The sequence below is a fragment of the Pipra filicauda genome, unplaced genomic scaffold, assembly GCF_003945595.2.
Source record: "Pipra filicauda isolate LSUMZ 115617 unplaced genomic scaffold, ASM394559v2 scaffold42_size3861933_pilon, whole genome shotgun sequence".
Lineage (NCBI taxonomy): Eukaryota > Metazoa > Chordata > Aves > Passeriformes > Pipridae > Pipra > Pipra filicauda.
Genome location: NW_024104565.1, coordinates 37,932 through 50,619, shown reverse-complemented (window position 1 = coordinate 50,619; position 12,688 = coordinate 37,932). Strand labels below are relative to the sequence as shown.

Here is a 12,688-nt window from a genome sequence, read left to right as displayed (position 1 = left end):
CACAATGCAATGCCCTGTAGCAACACCGGCACCCATCTGGAAGTGCATTATGTTCATGCACTATAAAAAGTCTCACCCAGGGATGCTCCTGGTTATCTCAGTGAGGAGAGACATAGAAACCACTAACAGCCTCCTGATTTCCCTGTAGAGATTAGACATGCCTGTGAATTATTTACTCTGAAGAGGTAGGGCTGAACTAAGATGCTCTCATTCAGTTTAGATTCTGTGCATCTTCTCTGGGTTCGAGTGAGGTCTCTCAGCTCAAACATGGGTAATCTATGTTGATCTTTCAGACTGTTGTAGGAAAGGAGCTGCTTTGCCTTTACAAAGACCTGTTGAGCAGCAGCTGCTGAACCTCTGCACACCAATCAGGAAATTTGTGGTCCTAGTGGAAGTAAATTAAAAGTTTTCTCATCTTTCTATAGTATTTTCTCATTGCCATTTAATTTACCTCTCCTTTACTGCAATACCTTGTGAGTGGTACATAAATCTGCACTTGGTCTCAGAGCAGTCATGAGATGAATGCTATACTGAACCACCATGATGTAGACCCAGAGTGATTACATTTGGACATATGAATGCATAAAACCTGTAACTCAGTCATAATAGACCCTTCCAAGCCTTTTCATGCACACTAGCATGTGTTTTCCACATAAGCCTTTTCTTTGTAATGTTGTTTCAATTCACAATACTAAAACTGACATTACAGAAAAAAAGAGAAATTTCAAAAGTTCTAGAATAGACTGCTTTATGGTATAACTGACATTTGCTTAACCATGGAGCTCTCAGCACTACATAATTAGGAGGGAAGGCAGTCCAGAAGATGCTTCAGTGCTTTCAACCATGGTAGAAATTAGTATGGGTTTTTCTAAACAGGATTAACAACATATATTTCATCATGAGCTAGGCCCAGAACACTAAGAAGAGAATGACAGCAAGTATATGAACAAATTCTGTTACAACCACAACAAATTTTAGCCATAATTATCCCACAGAAGTAATTTTTTGAAATGTTGTATAGTCCTTTGCATTTGCAAATTCTCAGCCAATTTTTGGATAGTAATTAGCCTCACAACTCCCCTTATTTCCCACATATTACTACCACTAGTTTAGAGAGAGACTTTTCTCATGAAACAGAGCAATTTGTGAAGGGACATACAATCCACTAATAAAATTCAAAAGCTAACCTCCTTGCCTCTGTTCAAATTAATTTATCATTTTCCACTTTCAGTCTGTAAACAAGGCTACAGACTGAACTAAATGGATTGTCCCCTGAGGGAATATTCTGCAAAATAAAAGAGTAGTAGAAGTCTTTCAAAATAATAAATGCCGTTCTTCACCAATTATGCCACATAAATGAGAAACAAAAAACCAATAAGGAAAGAAAACAAAGTAATATCAAAAGATTCTTTCAATGCAAATACAAAGACAATAAGAAGCATGTCAAACTAGCCTTCAACAAAGATGGATTAAATAACATAGCACAGGCCCCACACAAAAAGGTGGTAACCAAACAGGAATTCATGCATTTCAATATTCAATACAGTGATAAAATTGGATATCCAACTCCATAAATCAAATTCACAAGGCTGCAATAAATGGTTAAACTCTCTGCCCATTGAAAGATAGCGAGCTGGAAGCGATTTTGATTTCCAGCCAGCTAAATTGTGAGATGCCTCTATTAGTCAATAGAAAATGATGAAGGAAAGTGCCTGAAATTCACCCCCGCAATCCCTTGTGCATTTAGCTGTCTGTATGCAAACATCTATGAGAAATCAGTATTCAAAACCATTCTTTTATACAGTGATATGTTTTTTGTTCAAACAACTGGTCCCTTTCTCTCTTTCAAAAAGCAGTTACTGATTCCCTTCTTCCCATGATAGCCCAATAGTTGGGAAGCACTACAGATGGCCAGACAGCTTGGGTCCTAAGCCTTCTACAACCATACATATTTAAAACCATAGCTTATGCATCCCAAGAATAGGCCTATAATCAATCAATAAACCCAGGAATAAGCTACAGAATAGCTGGAGGAGAATATTGCTCCGTCTCATAAAAAAGAAACATTTAATTACTCTGTAAACATGTCCAGGTACAAACCAGACAGCAAAATAGCAAAAATAGCAATCAGCACCACTGTAAATGTGTATTTAGGACATTGGCAGCTGAAAAACTGACCATAAATAATTTCCACCTTGCAATTAAAAGGATAACTTTTCAAACACAACATTTTGTAACAACTTCCTAATGGAATGAATAAGAACAAGAAAACCTATCCAGGCTCTAGGATACAGCCTGAAAATTTTCTAGAGGTATTTTAGGAGGTGCTGGCAGGTGACTTGAGCTACTGATGCAGAGTTCCTTCCCATCCTCCATTTCTATGCTGTTTCTGCACAGTAGGCTACCAGCTATGTGGACCCTGGCTTTTTAAGCGATTGGAAGAGCTATTGAGAATGTACATGTTAGAGCTGGGCGAGTAGATACCGACTAATTCACAGTAAAGCATTTAAATAGACACTGAAAAATCATGCCTTGATCCCAACCTATTTGACAGAAACTGCTGAGAACAAACAAACACACAATTATTGCCATGAATCTAGGAGAGTATCTGCAGGATGAACCTGCTAGTCCTAGGGGTCTACACTTCCAAGCTAAAAGAGAAACGAGCCTCAGCCAAGGCTTAAAGGAGTGAAGACAAACATTTAAAAAACAGGGAGCTAGATTTAAACTCCTGCAATCATGTTTAGGCACCATATGGTCATATTTTCAAAAACACAATGGATGACCGCAGAGCAAAAGCCCTGCTAAAAGCCAGGGGGTCACGGACACTTTAGAAACTGTTACCCAGTTGAGGGTGCATATCTTTGAGAATTGGGGTTTATATAACTTCACAAAATCATAGTTCTGTCAAATAACAAATACTCTCTAAACAGCTCTTGACATTCTCAAAAGCTATATTTTAACTCCTGCCGAATGGCACCACAAGGCAAAAGTGACTCATTGTTTTTGTTGTATGCCTGACTGGTAGCAGCTAACTTGCTAAAAATGTACCCTTCTGTGTTGAATGCAGATTGGTATATCACCTGTACTTTACTTTTAAAATATGATTGACCTGCAGGGTAGGCATAACTAACCACTGGTCCACCATCAGCTACCAGCAGGTAGCAAAGGCAGTCCTTCATTGGCTATAAAAGTTCTGCAGAAGCACATATGTCAAAAAAATGACAGTTCTGAGGTTTGGATTAGAAATTCCCATTATTTTGCATAAGAATTAAGCCCACACATGATTCAGGTGACTCAGGACCTCTAAGGTAAATTGTCTCGCCTGTGCTTTTCTGTTCAGTTACTATTAACTCCAGTTTCATTGCATCTAGATCCAACCATTTCACCCAAACTTAACTGGCTTCCTGATTTCAAAATAAACAGCAAAACTAAAAAAACCCCAAACAAATATTGGGAGCTACATGCCAGTTTTGTTTTTTGAGAAATCTTCAAGGTATCTGTTAATCAGTAGCCACTATAAATTGTTTAGTCAATAAATTCAGCAACTGAAATTAAAAGGTTTTAAAATTCAACTTACAAAATGCTTTATTAGGCATAAGAAAATATAATCAAGGCAATAAATAATTTCTTAAAAACATAATTATTCTGGCCTTAAGTATTTCTATAGTAATTCTTCATGAGTGATGGAAATGACACTCACAAAATTATACTCTCGCCCTGTCTAATAAATGCGTTTAATCAAACAAAAAAATTTATGAGCCTATTAAAATTCACAGTGGAAGAGAACAAGGAATACAAACAGAGCATTCTACTTAATTCAATCACCAATTAATTTGATTTTTTATGTAATCTTATCCTCACAAAGCAGTTATATGGACTTAGAGAACTTTCCTTCATAGTGCTTTCATGCTTGTAATCAACTGGGTAAGTAAGAACGATAAATTACTAATGCTAGTAAAATTAAATTTGTGCAAAGCCTTTTTAAGCCATATCAGAACCATGCTTTCCATACATTTTGCGGTATACATGAAAATCAAGGATTATCCAGAATTTGCTGATGCACCTTGTATACTATTGACTTATGCAATGAAAAGTTTTTAATTTAGATTCAGTTTTGCATCTCACTTGTAGGCAATACAGAAGCAATACAGAAGAATTTTTTAATTCTATACAATTCAGTGAACATCTCAGCCTTTATGGTAGAATTCACACTTTTTGCACAGCTACTTTATTCACTAGTATCTGCCAAACTGTGTTTGGTAAGCTCTTTTCCTAAATATTCATCCAAGTCCCTCTCTAAAATCCACCTTCAAGGATGAGATGTGTTTAATTAAAGAAGTATCCCGTTGTCCTTACGCCAGGTACCCTTTGAGGCAGGCACTTTTTGTCTCAACACTGAGTTTGTGACAACATATAAACAAATAACTTTACCAAGCTACTATTCTCATAGTTTATTGTGTTTATTATCACAGACCTTAACCAATGCTCGCCAAGTTCATTTGCCTCCTGCCTCCCCAGCTCCACAGCTTTTTCAGAAAGCCTTTTCAACATACCTGCTGTATTGATTACATTCTGAATAGGAGACAGTAAGACTTAAATCTAATTATCACTGGGACTTAAGTCTCAGCTCAAAAGTCCTTCCTTTTCCTTTGGGCGTTTTAGACAGTGCTTGCATTTTCAATGGCATAGACAATGTAGAGCATTAATATACGAGAAAATTAGAAAAAAACTGATTTAAGCAAGCTGGAGTGCTGGTACAGAAAACACTACAGTAAAAAACAGGAAACTTAAGCCCTCTTTTCACCTGCCATACACTTCTCCAGGGATACTTAATCTCACAGGTTTTCATTTTTTATGGCTATAGAAGATGGATACTCCCACCTGTTTAAAAGTAAAGTAATCAGAAATTTAATTTCTGTAAATATTGGAAGAAGCTGAAAAATAATTCCATACAAGTCAATATAGGAGTTTCTTTTCTGCTTCTTGTTGAGAGGGATAAAATAGCAAACTGGAAAGTTCAAAATACTTTCTAGCTTTACAAGACAAAATAAGTAATTGTTGATGTTCTCTAAATGAATGCAGATGATGTATTTAACATGTTGAAATAGGTACAGGATGATTTCCTATTTGAAACAGTAGGCAGCATGTTATATCTAGAAGTCAAACTGCTCTGTCATTATACTGAGAATGAGGGACAGTATAACCAATGCAAAATATCGAGTTCAGCAGTCAAATTGCATATGGGCATTTTGGTTAATATAGCGTTTGGACAGTGATTACTCAAACTAAAAAAGAAAAAAAAAAAAGTGAAAATTCAACAGACAGAGCCAGCCAGTTTCTGCTGGCTGGGTACTGGAGTGGCCACAGGGTGAGCAACAGGCTGGTACACCTGGTGGGAGCAGTAGACAGAGCTGTATGCCCTTCATGAGGGACGCTTGCAGGGTCCACTGCCCCAGGAAGAGCTGGAGATCTGCACCTATGCTGTTCTTCCCCAGCAAAGGCAGCTAGGCCCTGGAGCACCTCTTGCCCCACTGCCATCTCTCTGGCAAGAGAAAGCCTCACCCAGCTGCAGCCTTGTCTCTTTCCCCACTCTCCTCCCTGGGCAGCAGATGCTGCAAAAAGGTACAGTGGGCTTCTCATAGGGGGTAAGGACAGAAAGGTACCACAGGAGGGTAACGTCAAGGAAAAGCAGCAATTATAAGAAAACTAGCACACAACTCGTTGAAGTTTCTGTGAAAACAGCTTAGTGACTCCATATTTCCATACCCTTAGCCCTTGTCTCCTTCCTCACCTTCATAAATCACCACCGACCACCCCATCTACCTTTTGATGTGATCTCTTGGCCTCACTGTCTTCTCCAAGGTGTCTCACCTCCACTGGGATATCTTCCAATGTTTCTAGGAGGATAGACCAAATATTTTCCACTAAAAATAGAGGATGAGATATTCAATCAGAAAAAAATCTTTGGAGATTGTTATTCTAGTAAGAAGATATTTTTTTCTGACTGAAACAGGAAGTACTTTAAGATTTCTACTATGTCAACAATATAATAATTATTCTTAGAGCTGTTCTATGCACATCATTACAATTGTCTTTTCACGTGCTACAGGGTCCTTTCTTCTTTCTCTAGACAAATGCCTAGGCTTTTCCCTGTGACTGCACAAAACTTGTCACCTAAAATTAAATAGCATGTATCAACGGAATATTGTGTTTACTACAAAGAGCACCATTATCCCGCTACAGAGGGACATTTAGATATACCATTCAGCTTTTTAAGTAATTCCAAGAGCACCACTGCTCACTGTCTTGGAGATGTATAATCAGATATTTTTAATGCCTCATGAATCATTACTAGAATGAGGTTTTGTTCTTTCTTTTCATAAGGAAAAAATATGAAGTTTGAATGTATTGAAAAGATAAAATCAAATTTTCCCTCCTTCCTTCACGGTAACTTCCTTTTTCCATTTATTTCCAATAGCAAGATTTTTTGCCCCACTCTCGCTCCTTTTCTTCTTGTTGGTATTCACTCACCATCCTGAGCACCTGTGTGTCCCACCAGCAGGCTCCCATATTCATCAGCTCCCTGCTACTTCCTCCAGGATTTGGCTGTGAAATGGCAAATAGCTTCTCCTGAAAATGATGATGAGTTGGCTGTTTGAAGCTTTCCTACAGTCTTTCTTGTGAAGGTGAGTGCCTCAGGATAACAAAACAGCCTCAATAGAAAAGACACAGAGTAGCTGCATGCAGTTAATAAATTTTCAAGAACTCATATTTAAGCAGAGCAGTGCCTATCGCACTATGGCATCTTTTTCTTTTATTTCCAAGCATCCAATTTTCATCAGATTGACTTATTCTTTCTCATGTTATTTTTATGCTTTATTCATTAAGTTAAAAGAGGTGAGGCCTAATAATTTCAAGCATGTGTCTTTGACTCCAACAAGATACCTCTGCAAGACATGTGAATTCCCTTTATTCTTTAGAAAATATGCACATCTTTTTCTGGAAGATAATAAAATAAGATATTATAGTAAATCACAGTCAGTTGCTAATGAGAAAATGAGGATGAAGACATGATATTTTTGTTTAATGCATCTGTTTTTCTGACTTGACTTGTATTTCACTGAAATAACTCAGAAGCATTCTCATCGCAGATACACTGTGGAGTCCACTTCAGGAAGAATATTAATCAGAATGTTTATCAATAAGAAGGTCTCAGTTCAGTGATTCCAACAAGTGTTTGAACATACATGCAGGCTGGGATTTACACCAACTTCAAATCATTATACTGCATTACCTACAGAGGGTGGAAGAGAACAAGTTATTAAATTTCTGTCCTATGTTTGAATTAGTCAGGCACTCTGTAGGACAATATTCTCATATTGGCTTAAGACACACAGAAAAATATAGAAAAATTTGCAGTTTATAGTTTCAAGAAAAAATCAAAGGTGAACACTCAATTTGCCCTCTTCTGACTTTTCACTTTTTTCCCAGCAATGTGATTCTTAATGCTTTATCTTTTAACAAAATGATGGAAGTCAACTCCAGACTAGAAGTGACATCTGAATTTTTGTATTTTAGCATATTCAACATCTTTATATCACAGAATACGCCAAGTTTGAAGGGATCCACAAAGATCATCTAGTCCAACCCTTAGCACCGCACAGGACCATTCCCAAGAGTCACACCATGTGTCTGAGAGTATCATCTAAACACTTCTTGAAATCTGTCAGGCTTGGTGCTGTGACTACTTCCCTGGGGAGTCTGTTCCAGTACCCAACTACCCTCTGGGTGAAGACTATTTTTCTAGTATCCACCCTAAACCTCCCCTGACATAACTTCAGGCCATTCCCTCAGATTCTGTCACTGGTCACCATAGAGAAGAGATCACTGTCTGTCCTTCCTCTTCCCCTCACGAGGAAGTTGTAGATTGCAGTGAGGTCTCCCCTGTCTCCTCTTTTCCAGGCTGAGCAGACCAAGTGACCTCAGCCACTCCTCATACAGCTTCCCCTCAAGGCCCTTCACCATCTTTGTTGCCTTCCTTTGGGCACTCTCTAATAGCTTAATATCTTTCTTATATTGTGGTGCCCAAAACTGCACACAATATTCAAGATGAGGCCACACCAGTGCAACGAGGCTGGTGAAGGGACTCAAGCACAAGTCCTATGAGGAGAGGCTGAGGGAGCTGGGGTCGTTCAGCCTGGAGAAGAGGAGGCTCAGGGGAGACCTCATCACTCTCTACAACTCCCTGAAAGGAGGTTGTAGCCAGGTGGGGGTTGGTCTCTTCTCCCAGGCAACCAGCAGTAGGACAAGAGGGCATGGTCTTAAGCTATGCCAATGGAGGTTTAGTTTGGATATTAGGAAGAAATTCTTTACAGAAAGGGTAATCAGGCATTGGAATGGGCTGCCCAGGGAAGTGGTGGATTGTCCATCCCTGGAGGTTTTTAAGATGAGACCAGATGTGGCACTTAGTGCCATGGTCTAGTAACCACAGCGGTGTTGGATGAAGGGTTGGACTTTATGATCTTGGAAGTCTTTTCCAACCTGGTTGATTCTGTCATTCTGTGATTCCAGTCCTGTGTCCAAGTCATTTATGAAGATGTTGAAGATAAAAGGGCCTAAGATGGAGCCCCATGACAGGTATCCAATCTGATGTTATCCCATTCAGTATTACCCTCTGTGCTCAACCATGAGCCAATTGCTCACCCACCACATGATGTGTTTATCCAGCTGTGTGCTGGACATTTTGTTCAGAAGGCTCCTGTGAGAAACAGTATTGAGAGCTGTACTGAAATGCAAAAAGATGACATCAAGTGGTTTCCCTTGATCAACTAGGTGGGTTATCTTGTCATAAAAGGAAATTGGGTTTGATAAGCAGGACTTTCCTCTCATGAAGCTGGGCTGGCTCTGACTGATGACAGCATTGTCTTTCAGGTGCTTTTCAATACCTTCCAAAATAATCTTCTCCATAACTTTACCTGGCACTGAAGTGAGACTGACAGGTGTGTCATTTCTGGGGTCCTCCTTCTTTCCCTTCTTGAAAATAGGGACAACATTCGTCAGCTTCCAGTCAGATGGGACTTCTCCGGACTTCCAATACTGCTCAAAAATCATCGAGAGAGGTTTTGTGATGACAGCAGCTAGATCTTTGAGGATTCTGGGATGAATCCCATCAGGTCTCATAGATTTGTAAGGTTCTAGCTAGAGCAGCAGATCCTGCACAGTTTCAGGGTCTACTGGGAGTTGATCATTCTTGCAGTCATGGTCCTCCATCTCAGGACAGGCCAGACCATGGTTGAGACCGAGCTGTGCCATAGCAGGTCACTGGCCAACACACATGTTTCTGAGCTAGCTTTTGTTCTGAAATAGACACCAAGACCTTGAAAAATGCCTGAAGATATTTCACCACTACTAGGGTATCAACATCCTTTCTCCTTTCATTTTTAAAAACTTGATCAGATAGCCTGTCAGTACCTGCCAGTACCAGCTCTTCTCTGCTAATAAAGGAACTTGCAGGCTACTGCAAATCACTCTGCATGCTATATTGCAGTAACATTGTAATATCCTCTGTCCTATCATGGGCATCTAGCGTTGACCATCACTTTCTTAAAAGTTCAACTATGCTTGCATTCAGGGACCCGAAACTTTATCATGGGGAAGACAAACTGTATTGCACAAGTCTATGTGCCCAGTGATGGTCCTCATGATAGGCACATTTCTCTAGCATTTGGGACCCTGACTCACAGAACTCTACACAGCTTTTCTACACATTCTTCAAATTATAAATCACTTTTTTAATGTGGAGATTTCTGATTTATTACAGACTTCTTTCATAATTAGGATTTCTGCTGTGTTTGTACTTGATAAAACAGTGTAGAGCTTTTCTGATTGTGGAGAAATTAAAATAAAATGGAGAACAAAAGTTATTTTTTCTCAGTACATACACAAAATCACCTTTAATAGCCATTTGTCCCTGTTAACACTGTACTACAAACATTTAAGTCATCCTAAATTCCCTCTGAGGAATCAATTGTGATTCAGTACTACACATTTCCTGTGAATTGGGAAACGAGCACAAAGCTAGTGCCTGAGTCTGCTTGCATAGCCTGCCCTGTGAAAGGATAAACACTTGGTAAATTGTGTGCAAACCTCATAAATCAACATGGTTGGGCTGCTGTAAAAGATATCACTTCTGGATCTTTAGATATACTTTAGAGGAGACCATTACCATTTTGTCTTCACCACTCAAGCAGAATGTTTCTAAACTGATAATGTCCTGTGTATTCTTTTTTTTTTTAATTTTGGTACTCTGAAAAAACTCCATCACACAGACATCAGCAAATTGACTCTGTCCTGGAAAATAAACAGTGACCCTGGGGACCTCACAAAATCTAAATTGTAGCTGAATAAGGCCTTAAAAAATGTTCTCCCATATCAGATCAGGAGCAAGTAAATTCCACATTGTATATTAATTACTTGCTAAAGATATTCTCTTACCTCTCCTATAATCTAAACTACCTAAGGGCTGAGTAAAAGGGATGTGCCTGGAGGAAAGGCACAGAGTGCTGCCAGAATTGGACCCCAAAGCTGGAGGAAAACCTTCTCTCCTTTCAGTCACAAGACTTTCATGAAAGTAACAAGGGCAATTATTAAAGAGTTTTAAAAAGTGCTAAGTGTGAAAAATGAGGGAGACATCTATCCCTGAAAGAGCTCACAATTGAAATAGCCAGCAAAAATAGGCAGTTATCCGATGATGGCTAGAGGATGTGATACATCAAAGACTAGTGTTCGAGCTAAGATCAGCATGCACCATATTAGTTCCAAAATTTTGTATTCATCTATCATCTGGGTTCTTCAATTTCGGAGATTAGAGCTTCGTACAGGCAGCTTTAGAAACAGAGGTTGCTGGGAGAACAGCTGTTCAGAAATTTTCCAGTGAAAGAAAATTTCATTCCAGACATCACCAGCTTGGTAACCCTTTGATGAATGCAAATAGGATTTCATGAAAACCCTGCCCAAATTCTTAGTAGACAGAACTGTTGGATACCTTGAAGTCTTGAAAACACTGGTTGGAAAGAGGACTCCAAGAACAGCTTGGCTTTGTGTGAGGAAAAGAGGGTGCAGAGCTTTGAATTTACAGGGTTTGTGTCCCTAGGAGTTTTCATATGAAATGGTAGGCCAGGTGGCACCTACCTTGAGAATGCAGTTACAGCTGCTAAGGATCTTATCTATCCGCTTTCCATAAAAATATTTCCTGTCAGCTGGTGTCTCGCTCTGTGGTTAGGAGTTATCTTGTCATAAAAATTCCCATCTCTGCAGCGATGTTAGGACCTGGCTGCAGGCTCAATCTTGCAGATAGTACTTGCTGAGAGAATTACTTCTGTGATAAAACACCGGCATCGATTCAACTGAAGAAAACTTATATCAGCAGTTGCTTTTATTTTTGCAATGTCTGTAATTCCAGCTTCAAAAATTAAGGAAGATAAAGAAATTACAATGTATTAGAGGCAATGCCAAGTCATTTCACATTTAACTGAATAGCTAAGAAATTATATTTCCTTTGCTCTAAAGACCATCACAGTTTTTTTGCTCAATGACAAAAAAAAAAAAAAAAACAAACAATCCAGATTTCACCATTATCTGCCAAAGGACATACTTTTAATCATGTGTCCAATCCTGAAAAATAAAAATCATGATCTACAGAGAAATGTACACAATTTATATGTGCTCTACTGTTACAGAATTAATTATATTTGATTAAAGACAAAAACATTCAGAAACATCCTGTTCATTTCAGGAGTCATAGTGCTTCACTTTTTAGCTTATTGAAGTATAAGCAGTAATGCTTATCAAAAGCTGCGATGGATCACAGATTTGGCATGCCCTTTGCTTACAAAACTCATTAGTATGAGTTTTGTATAGCTAGTTGCATTCATCACACGGGGATAGAAAGAGAAAAACCTAAACTGGAGTCTCAGCCCTTAAGTAGGGCTGCTACAAAAGAACCATGTTTAGAAAAATTGTCTTTGCTGTAACAAATAAAAGAGATGGTACTGGAGTGATGTTAAGAGATTTAAGATTTAGCTGAGATATAATCCTCACCCATTGCATGAGTAGTGGGATATACAAGTTAAGGCACAACACAGCCATAACACAGGAGGAGGAAAGGAGAGAGGGGGAAAGCTGTACCAAAAGGAGGAGAAAAAAAGGGAGAAAAGGCGGATCAAAGGAGATGGAAAGGAGACAAACATTTTGATGGAGATACTAGAAATGTTAGAAAGGTATCTTACTTGGAAGCATAAAGTAAAGCTTTGTTCACTTTTGATTTCATTTTTTTTTCAAATCTATGAATTAAATTCTTACTCTGATTCCTTAATTCATGATAAACAATCATTTGTTTAGTTTACAGGGAAGTCTGTTTGGTGCTGTACAGCAAAGATCACCACTGTGAAACCAGCACATGAAGTATTCAATAGTTCCTCAGAGATGGTAGGTTGTACTAACACAGAGGAACTCTCACAGTGAAATAAGTTTAGGAGGCTCATGGGCTGGGGAATACCTCCTGCCAGGCTTCAAAAAATAAATATAAATGTATTGGCAGTTCCTGACTTCTAGGAATTCAGTCTACTCAAATCAGTCTTTTTTTTTGTTGTTGAGTAGACATCAATAACACCCCACAGCTCCGGTC

General features: G+C 38.8%; 1 long non-coding RNA gene across 1 annotated transcript in view; it reads right to left on the bottom strand.

The window, feature by feature from the left end:
* The window catches only part of LOC120324131, a 52,405-nt gene extending 45,766 nt beyond the window's left edge, over positions 1-6,639 (bottom strand). Inside the window, exons 1-2 of the long non-coding RNA XR_005565147.1 lie at positions 6,535-6,639; positions 5,827-5,927 (exon numbers count right to left, since the gene is read on the bottom strand). This is a non-coding gene — a long non-coding RNA (uncharacterized LOC120324131). The remainder of the gene's footprint in view (positions 1-5,826; positions 5,928-6,534) is intronic.
* Between the last annotated feature and the right edge of the window lie 6,049 nt (positions 6,640-12,688).